At 38.6% G+C, this 6,000-nt stretch overlaps 1 pseudogene; it reads right to left on the reverse strand.

Moving 5' to 3' along the window:
• Positions 1-2,879: 2,879 nt before the first annotated feature.
• LOC144370413 (arf-GAP domain and FG repeat-containing protein 1 pseudogene) lies at positions 2,880-5,191 on the reverse strand (annotated as a pseudogene).
• Between the last annotated feature and the right edge of the window lie 809 nt (positions 5,192-6,000).

A 6,000-nucleotide genomic window follows, 5' to 3' on the forward strand; every position in this document is an offset into this window, starting at 1 on the left:
GGAAAAGAAAAGGAAATAGGTTTTTCTCTGAAAGCATCAGAAAGGGATGTGGAACACAGTCCTATCAACACTTTGATGCGAGACCTGTGTTGGACTTTATCCCCCAGAGCTTTAACATAATAAATTCATGAAGTTTTAAGCCACCAAGTTTTGGACAATCTATTAAGCATCAACAGGAAATTAGAATGGGAAGAAAATCAAGGATTATGAAAGCAAATTTTTGTTATTGTGGAAAAGCAGACATAACACACAGTGAACCATTTTAACTAGTGTTAAGTGTAGAGTCTAGTGGCAGGAAGTATACTCACATTCTTGTGCTGTCATTACCACCATCTATCTCCAGAGCCTTTCATCTTTCCAAACTCAAACTCTACCTGTGGAAGAGTAACTCCCATCCCCACAGCCGCTGATAACCATCCCACTTTCTTTCTCTGTGAATCTGAGTGCTCTGGGTATCCCATATAAGAGAAATATACAATACCTGTCCTTCAGCATCTGGTTTATTTCACTCAGCATGGTTTCTTCATAGTTCATGTCATTCCCATTACTTTTTGAATCTGAATAATATTCCATCATATGTATATACCACATTTTGTTTACGTATTCATCTGTTCATAAAAATTGCTGTTGTGTTCATATTTTAGCTGTTGTCATGATGTTGCTTTGAATATCAGTATACAAATATCTGTCAGACTGCCTGCTTTCACTTATTTGGGGATTATACTCAGAAATGGAATTATTGGATCTTATGGTAAACTTTGTTTATTTTTCTTGAAGAAATACCATACTGTTTTTTGCAATGACAGTACCTTAAATTTATTTATTAGACTATCAAATATATTTTATTTGAGGGAATAAACCAAATAAGCTAGAGGTTTGTAATAGAATATTGATTATCTGACCTAACTACCTGTTAATTACCCTAAGATTGTTTTATTCACATTACACTTCTTTTGATAAGGGTTTTCCTCCTGGAATTTGATTCCTAAGCACTATGCTTATGTTGTCATTTCTTGGTGTTGTAGGTCTGTTAATCCATTGATTTCTTTGTATGAAAAATACAGAATATTTTTAATAAATTTCCCTAAGTAGTATCAATGCATAGACACAATGCCCCCATGCTTTCTGTGTAGATGTATCACACTTATTGTTAACTCTAGGTGTAATATTTTATTAATACCATTTAAATATTATCCATAGCTAAGCTTTGCAATGTTATATGATTGTGTTTCCTTTATTGTAGAAATTCTTCCACTCCCTATCATTCTCCCTTCTCTTTGACCTATGTTTATACTACCATCTACCACCAATTCAGTCTCAACTTCCTTGAAAGAATTATAAATTTCCTGGCGATTTAAGCAAACACACCAAAAGTTCCTTCATTTTTTTACCCACCTCCTACCAACACATCCACTCCTTCTCATGGGGTTTTCTGTCCACCTGATCCAACCAGGGCATGCATTTGTAGAGGAACATGTGATCATCCTCCTGGAATCTCTTTCTACCAGTCTTCTAGAAAATTCTTTTTCTTTCCCCTTTAATAGCATTTCTGTTTCCTCAATTCTGTGTCTTTCGTATTTCTTGGCTTACTTACAGTTGTAGTGCAGGACAATCTCGAGAAGCTCCTTAGAAAGCGTACATGAGAGGCAGATTTTTTTGAGAACTAAAATATTTTTTAAAAAATCTTTATCACCCTATCACATTGTTTTGACTGGGTATAATTTCCCATGGAATACTAAAGATTCTTCATCATTGTCTTATTCCTTCTAATACTGCTGGTGAAATTCCAAATGGTGTTCAGATTCTGAGATTATTATTATTATTATTATTATTTTGCTTTTAAAATTTTTAAAATCATTTTAAGATAAAACTTTTCATATATATTTCATATCTATGTATGTAATTTCACCTTTTCTTGGTGACACAGCGTTATAACAACAGATAATTATCAGAAAATGATATATTGATGTTCTCTAGGATGGGCTGCCTGCCCCTCACTAAATAGTCCTGAACAGTGTATGCTGTTCAGTTTCTTTACCTTCTTCCTTTCAAGCCATCACTTCTGAACTACTAATATGCTATGAGCTAGGAAATCAAATAATCAAAATTATTAAAATCTCACACAAAAACAAATGCATAAGCTCTAACATATAGATTTTATGACTTAGATAAGTTGTTCAGACACATATTTTAAAAATTACTCCAAGTTTCTTGGTTGTGTTCCATTTTGATGAGACTCTGGATGAATGAAGCATTACTATATATAAATATTAAAACAAGTTCATTTGAATATTAACAAAAAGATATAACTAAACTTAGTATCACTGCCTTTTTAAACAAAGTATTCCAAAACTTTAAGGTAACATTGGGTTCCAGCTTTTTTCCCCAAAAATGAACATAAACACATGTCCTATCAATAATATCAATTTGTCCAGAAAAGGGGGTGGGGGACAACTGAGGTGCAATCATGTCACACTTAATGCATGTTTGCTTTCAATACTTTCAAATGCAATTAAAATTAAAAAAAAATCAATAGTTAAAATAGGCCTTTTGCAGTCTTGAGAAATTCCAAATCTTTTAAAAAATTTTGTAAATAACACATACATGCAAATTCTTTATATACAAATTTCACAAAATAAGGAAGTTGCAAAGAAAGTAGAAGTATTACGGTGAATCTGACAAGCTACATTTAAATGCTTTACCACTGACATATTCCTGAATATAGCAATCCTAGTAGTTTTAATAAATTTTCTACATGGCCTTTTAATAAAAAGTTAGTCACTAGAAGTCTTTAAGAATTCAAGATGTTCTCAATTCACTACTCATATTTAAGGCCACTTTGGTAAAGGCATTGCAGCAAGAACACAAAAACAATAGCATATTTTCTAATATTTATTTTTTCACCTGCAAACTGTAGCAAAACATGATCAGCTTTATTATGCAGACAGGTATCCCTCTACATTTTTAAAGAATTTAGGCATGTATCAATAGAAGAGCTCTTTAGAAAGGAAAAATTCAAGAACGAATAAAACCTTCCAATTTTGACTTTGTAACTTTCCAGTAGCAATGGTTAAAATGATTTAGGTCATTCATTCCAAGATATATGACAGCACCTTAAAAGTGGCTGATCTATTTCCCCAGTAACATTTCTCACACAACAATGTGTTAAGGTTACAAATACTGATATGCACAAATAGCTAATTACTAAGAAAAATATGTACAGTACTGCAGCATAATGAATGTGGTATCTGCAATAACTTAATATTAGCCAATTTTTAATATACATGATACCACTACCTTTTTCTGCCAATTCACAGGTTAAAGTTGTTACTGGAGCCCTCTGTTTTGCACATATTACCTGGTGTTTAATACACAATGCAGGCTTTTTAAAGACTTCTCTTGTGTTTAAAGCTAAGATCAGTGAAACAAGACAACAGTGCAAGAGGCAGAGAGATGTAATGTGACCACATAAAAGTTCATTTCAGTAAAGTGTCTATATAAGGCTATAAGAAAGGATTGGTTGATGAGCTTCCTGTTGGAAATTGTCCTGATGGTGCACCAGTCATAAAAGGATTACTAGATACTCCAGCAGCTGCAACTTGACCAAAAGCAGTTACCACTGGCTTTGTTTGTCCAAATGCTGCAAAACCTGCACCATTGGGTTGTTGAGAAAAAGCTGTTTGTTGAGGGAAAGCTGCTTGGGCTGGGAAGGCCGGCTGCTGAAAACTGCCACTAAAGCTGGTGGGAAGACTATAGGGAGCAGGAGTGCCAAATCCTGCAGGCATGCTCATGGATGTAGTGCCAAAGGTTGCCGCTGTTGCTCCTCTGGCATTTGTCTGAAATGGATTTGTAGAAGATGCCACAGAAGGACCAGCAGCAGCAACAAATGGATTTGTGGAAGGTGTAGCTCCAAATGGAGCAGGCACTCTAGAAGAAGCAGGTTGTGTCTGTGCAGAAGCACCCACTGGCACTGTTCCAAAAATGTTGCTGCTAGCATTACTTGTGGAAGTATATGCATTACTGGAAGTGGCAGCAGAACTAAAAACACTGTCTAATTCTGCCAGGGCTGCATACTTGTCTGACGATGCACTTGAATGACTGGGAACTGAAACCACAGAACCAACAGGAGCTTTCCCTGTGGTCCCAAAACCACTCCCTTGATCACCACCTTGCCCAGCACTGAAGATATTATCAAAATTAGCAAGTGCTGCATATTTGTCTGCTGTCTGTAAACCAGCTTTGTTTGCTGAAACTTTACTAATAGCTGATGCTGTCTGATGACTCTGGGAAGCATTGAAGTTTCCAAAATCAGCACTGGAGGATTTGGGGAAGTTATCAAAATGAGCAAAATTAGCATTTACTGATCCAGCACTTCCACCTGTAGTTTGGGGTTGGAAAGGAGAGTGACTTCCTGTGGGGAAACCTCCAAAATTACTCGAACCACTAGACTGTCCAAATGTATCAAAGTTTGCAAAATATGCATTTGCAGAATTCTGAGCTGCATGACTGTTGAAATACGCAAAGTTAGCAAAATTGGCTGTGGCTGTTGACTGAGGAGCTGGAGCAGCAAAAATGTCTGAGCCAAGATCACTCAAAAGATCAAACTGCTTCTTTTCTTGCTGTTGTCCTTGAGAGCGACCTTCTACTGGGGACTGAGTAGGTGTGCCCTTATTTAAGTGCAGTGCTGGTGCAGAATCTCCTAAAAGAGATTTCAGTGGTTTGACCTCAGGTGTGCTGCTTGTGCTACTGGCAGAGGAACCTGAAATAGATGCATGAACTGAAGCCACCACTTTGGCTTGTTCTGGTGGGACATACCATCTTTTCTTTTCATACTTTTCTTGTAAAAACTCTTTCACTTTTGTGGATCCCTGAAGTCTGGAATTGCTGAAGATCTATCATCAAATAATCCTAGCCAGATCTGTTTACAGACTTCATTTCCATGTTTTTGCAGGAATTCAATTTCCTGTTGTGTAAATGTTGTCATGGAGATAGACTTCACCCTGTGCGGTGGATTTAGCCCTCGCAGGCTGCCGGAACAGGAGGTACAGACGAAGGAGCCCACCGTCATGTTCACGTAGGTGGGGCCGCACTGGTCTCAGTCGAAGCACTTTCGGTTGTGCGGGAGGCCGGTCATGTCCTGCAGCATCTTCAGGTGCTTCTCCTCCTGCTTCCGCTTCGCTCTGGCCGCCATGGCCGCGGCGCCGAAGGAGGAGGCCGGCAGGGCCGGGAGCCGGGCGGCGCTGCGCCAGGGGCCCGCAGTCCCACGGGCCGCCCTAGCCGCGGCCGCAGCCCTCCGTCAGCGCTCGCCGCCCGCGCCGGACCCGGCGGCCGCAGCGCCGCTCTGCTCCACTGGGCTCCCCGCGGCGTGGACGCTGCGGAGCGCGCGCTGACGGGCCACACCAACCGGCCGGGCCGGGCCAACCACCGCCGCCGCCACCTTCCCGACTTCTCCTCTGAGATTATTTTTCAAAGAGAATTATTTATTCTGTGTGTGTGCGTGCACACATGCACATGCACCTGTGTATCATGAGCCTTTCAATTCTCAGATTTATTATTAGATTTTTTTCTTTGATAATTTCCCCTCATTTTTTTCCTCTCTTCTATCTATAACTCTTATTATGTGATTGTGAACTTTCTGGATTGAAACACAGGTTATTTGTATATTCTACCTTGCGGGTCTGAGAGACATTAATAACTTTACTTTCCAATGTCTTTATTAAATTTTTCATTTCTGCTGTTGGAGTTTTTATTTCAATAAGTTTTTTTTTTATTTCCTTTTTAATACACTGAGTTTTTTTCCCCCCATGGATGCATTTCCTTTTCAGAGGATATAGTGTTTGTATTTATTACTGTTGCTTCTACTCTAAGAGCAGTGATATAACATAATTTTATTTTATTCCCTGCAGTTCCCCATTCCCACTCTCCATGAAGTTTCAGTATTTTTTTCCCCTTTGGCCTCTTCTCCTTTGTCTTCATCAATCTTACTGAAGTGAGAAAAGA

Source organism: Ictidomys tridecemlineatus, chromosome 14 (genome assembly GCF_052094955.1).
Source record: "Ictidomys tridecemlineatus isolate mIctTri1 chromosome 14, mIctTri1.hap1, whole genome shotgun sequence".
In the NCBI taxonomy this organism is placed as follows: Eukaryota; Metazoa; Chordata; class Mammalia; order Rodentia; family Sciuridae; genus Ictidomys; species Ictidomys tridecemlineatus.